The following is a 4,993-nucleotide window of genomic DNA, read 5'->3' as shown; positions in this document are numbered from 1 at the left end:
GTGCACTTATATAACCTACATATTCATAAATATATACATACACATACAGACATACATATATACACAGATATGTGTCAGTTGATACTAAGTAAATAAAGTAAAGTTAGAATAAAAAATAAAAGGGTGTAGTTTATGATGGGAGTTTAGGTGGACGCATGATAAAATATGTTTCAATATATGTTACTGGTTTAATATTTAGGGGTTTGTATTGGTTTGCTTTGCTGATTATGGGGGGAGGTTAAGCTATATTGACTTGTAAAAAAATTATAATATAAAATAAAATAAAATTTTATATTTCTAAATAGAGAATAAAATAAAGATGAAAATAAAATAAAAATAGAAATAAAAACAAACAAAATTAAAAATATAAAAAAATAAAATTAAGATTAAAAGTAAAAAATAAAAATAAAATAAATATAACGAAAAAATATAAATAGAATAAATTAAAAAAATAAAGATGATAGAGATAATATAAGGAAGGGGTGAAAGAATAATGATTGTAAATTAAATGCGGTGAATGTGTAAATGAGTTGAGGGATCAACTTTTATTTCATTAAATGATCTTTGTATATATATATATATATATTGGTTAAATTTATATGTATCGGGGATATAGATGTAAGTAGTAATAGTTTTTAGTAAAACTAGGATATTAAGAGTTAGGTTGAGCTATATTTATAGTTATATGATTAGTAGGATATCTAAGAGTTTAAATGAGGTGTGACCGATATAGAGGGCCTGAACGTTTAAAGGTTAAAGATTATGAATGCTGCGGTTAGGTTTTAGTCAGTAAGGGGTTCTTTGGCTTTGTTTTCATATATATAGGGGGTGGGCGCCTAATTTGGTGTTTTGGACAATGGTTATGTCTAACCTTATTTTCAGTGTCAGGTGTATTGCAAATATAGATAGATATGTACATACAAACACGTACACGCATATGTATCCAGATATAGATATACCAACCTACGTACGTTGACCCATGTATGCACATACACACACACACACACACACACACACATATATATATATATATATATACACCAACACCCAGAAGTACACATACATCTGTATTTGCACATAGGCTTAGATACACGAAATATATCCAGCATATATGCAAGACCCATGAGCACACACACACACTCATACACGTAGATATACAAACACGTATACAGATACACATAAACACATGCACAATCATGCCCGCACATCCATCCACACAGACACATAAAGACACATGTACTTGCACATAGATAGGAGAGTAAGTAGGTGCGTTAAAGAATATAGTATTTCTGGCACACCTACACAAATATACACATATATACATACAGATGTCAATATAGACTCTAATACATGTACACCCATGTATGTGGAGAGTTTAGTAGTAATTAGTAAGTTAGTGGGGGTAGTTTGATTCGTGCATAGATGAATGTGCAACAGTTAGGGGGTAAATGGAGGAATGAAAAGAGAGTGTACGGTGGGTAGTAGGATATATATAGAAGGAAGAGAGAGTGTGGTGTAGGGGTATGGAGGAGGAGAGTATATCTGGGAATATATAGGAATATAGGATAAGTGGAATACTTAAAGAGATAGAGTATTTGGAGGGAACGGGGCACGTCTAATGAATAAAGAGGTGAGTTAGTTGGATAAAAATTATTAAATTATTTAGAAGAATATTGGGCTATAGTTCTAACAAGTAGAAAAGGGGAATGTGGGTTCTAGACGCTAATGGTTTATGAAGTCTGATTAATACTCGGGTAGGATAATGGTTCTAGGTGGGTATAATTATAGAGTTTGGGGAGGAGTCTAGGGTAATTATGTTGGGATTAAGTACTTTAAATATTTTAATTGCTGTTCTAAAGTTGAGGTATTTGGTTTAAAACATCTTATAAATCAATTTATGTTCTATGTATTAAGATATACACTCATGCCCATACGGTTATACATTTCAATGTATGCCTATACGTGTCAACACATGCAGGTGTACACCCACATATTTGCAGGTACGATAGTTTCATATTGTGTGATCTGCGTGTGAGATATGCCGGGGTTGGGCAGGTAAATCTAGCTAGAAAGGGTAATAGACGTAGATTGCTAGGTAACTTTGTGTGGCAGATAAGATCCTATGGTGTATAAAATGGTAATGTTGGAGATATAGGTTATTTTGTTGGATTTAGAGGGATTTTGTGGCGAGAGAGGGTGCAGTAGATGGCTGCGGGGTGTGCAAATGATCCAGCGGATCCAAAACGATGTTGTCTGAGGGATGTTTCAGAAAGGTGTGTAATTGCTAAGGAGGTGGGATTTGTAATGTCGGCAGTTTATGGTGGTTCATTTTTTCTATTTAATAATTTGTCTCTATCTTTAAAATTGAATATAAAAAGTTTTTCGTTTAGGCAGAGGAGACATGGGAAGTCTAAAGATTTACACACGTTAGCTTTTTTAAGGATTTCCCACGTAATGGTTGGTGTAACGTTATTTTGGATTAGATGTAGATATTGGGAGGTTAGTGAGGTTTTTTGGGGGTTGTGAAGGAGTATTTATGTACTCTAAATCTGTCTTTAAAAGAGGTGCCTGCTAAGCCAATATAGTATTTTTTTGTCGTTTGGGTTTTCTGTGCAATTGTGGCTTTATATACTACTTCAGTTTGTAGGCATTGTTGATTAAGTGAAAATTCGGATTTGTTAATGCAGTTACAATTATTTTCACTAGTGTTATTTGTGTTTTTATCCTTGTTAAGTATTTTCCTATTGTGTTTCTTGATTATTTGTTCTAGGTTATCAGTACAGCTGTAGCTAAGTTTAATTGTGTTATTATGGTTAGAAGCAAGAAAGAGAAGTCGTACCGTGGGTGCTCAGCGAGTGAGTTCAGGCGAAGAAAAGGAAGAACAAACATGGCGGCCAGCATTTTTATTTCGTCCGTTCTCGCATAATCTCGTGTGTGCGTGAAGATGGAACCTATAAAACGATGTTCATTTCTGGGTGCTGGGAGATGATTCCCGATCAGCCAGGAGAGAAGGCAACGATAGAGAAGAGACAGAGGACTGTAGCGATAATCTTACTTGAACATTCCGGTTGTGTATTTGAGGTGAACCCCCCATTTTACGTCAGTTTTTATTAAATATTTTCTGTAGTGTGTGATTGGGTGCGAAATGGTTGTTTATTAGTTGAAAGAATTTTTGGCTAGTTTCGTTTTAACCATTACGTTGAAGGGGGAACAAATTATTTTTCTAGCACTATTTTTCTTGTTTGAAGTATTAGAGGAAGTTGGTTCAGTGTAATTAAAGATGGTATTTGGGTGGCCACTTTCCTTAAGAGTATTTTCATAGAATGGTTTGTGTTTGTCGAATATTTCAGGTTTAGAGAAATTAGTACTAAGCCTTTTTTCGATAGATGTAAGGTTCATATGAGTTATTTGAGAGGTTAAGAGTTATATCGAGAAAGTTAACAGTTTTTACGTTAGACTTAATGCCTAGTTTTAGACCTATTTTGTTCATTTCTTTAGTTAAGGTTTTTCGTAATTTTTCACATTTAGGGCCATTTGAATTTTCAACTACGATAAGGCCATTGTCTCTATATAGTCCTATGTTTTTGTTATCTATAGTTTTTGTGAGATTGTATAGAATGAAGAGACCAACTAGGTCGGTTGTTTTTGCTGAATCTAGAGATCCCATTAAGAGATCAAATGAAACGGGTTGGTTCTTCTTAGTATATTGGGTGTTTAAGCTAATTAATACTGTTTTCCTAGATTTTTTGATAATGTCTGTTTCGGATTGTTGTAGGTCAGAGAGTAGATAAGCAAAGTCTAAGACCTCGTCAAACAGTTCTTTTTATATGGAAGGAAAGTAGCTTTCAATGTCGAACTGGATGAATGCGGCCTTCTTTTTGTTTTGGATATTATTGAACCATTTAATGGTGTCATTAGTGTTAATCCATTGGTTTAGTTCATATTTTGTTTTAATTTGTAACTTAATTCTTTCTAGTATTCTTTTACTTATGCTTCCTATTTGTGGCTTCGTGGGGTTTATAATTCTAGTTTGAAGTCTTATTTCAAAGTTAGGTTTATGGTCTTTAAGTGTAATGTAGGCCTTCTTACTTGATAGTTTGCCTACTCTGTTGCTAATTTTGAGTGTCTCAGTGATATTTTTGCCATCTAAATTGATGTCCTTGATTAAATCTGCATGTATGTTTCCGCGTACTTTCTGTATATATTTGTATGTGCGCATGTGGTTGCATGCATATATATTGATATACTTTTATATATACGTGTGTATTTGTGTATATATATATGTATATATATACATGCATGTACGTGTTTATATGAGTATGTATGTGTGCGTATGTTCGCATGTATTGGCATATGTATTCACTCTTAACTGCCTAAAACATTTCATTGTCGGATGTACGTCTGGACTTGCCGAACGTTCTAAAATGAAACCCTGCCAAACGCATATTCCTCCCCTTACCCCTTCCTTTTATCTATCCCTCTCCCCCTCCCTATATCACTACACCTTCACCCACGCCTAACTGAATTTACTAAACCCCCCACACACACTACAATATAATGTATTTTAAACTTCAAAACTTAATTATTGTTGATCTCCGACCCCCTTATTTTCCCTTCCCTTCTTTCTTTTTTTCCTCTTTTTTTTCTCTTCTATTTTTTCTCTCGTATTTCTTTTAAAATCTGTCTTCCAAATAATAATAACCATTTCTGTAAGGTGTGTCGAGGCTGCTGGATCGTAAATATGGTCCGGCAATCGAAACATATGTAACTGAACAGATAAAACGGTAATAAAAAATAAAACGCATATTTGCTCTGCAATAGTATTGAGCACTCTCTTCAGGTTTTACTAATTACCATTTTTACCATGGATTCCGAGTCCGTGAATCCTATTGATTCTCGAACCCTTTTTAGCATAAAACAAAGGGAAACGATTCAATCGTGTCATCGCACCGGAATATATCTCGAGGTTTCCGTACTTTCATTACATTTTTCA

This window comes from Euprymna scolopes, chromosome 19, assembly GCF_053919585.1.
Source record: "Euprymna scolopes isolate OS-2025 chromosome 19, ASM5391958v1, whole genome shotgun sequence".
In the NCBI taxonomy this organism is placed as follows: Eukaryota; Metazoa; Mollusca; class Cephalopoda; order Sepiida; family Sepiolidae; genus Euprymna; species Euprymna scolopes.
Note: the sequence above shows the minus strand (reverse complement) of the source record.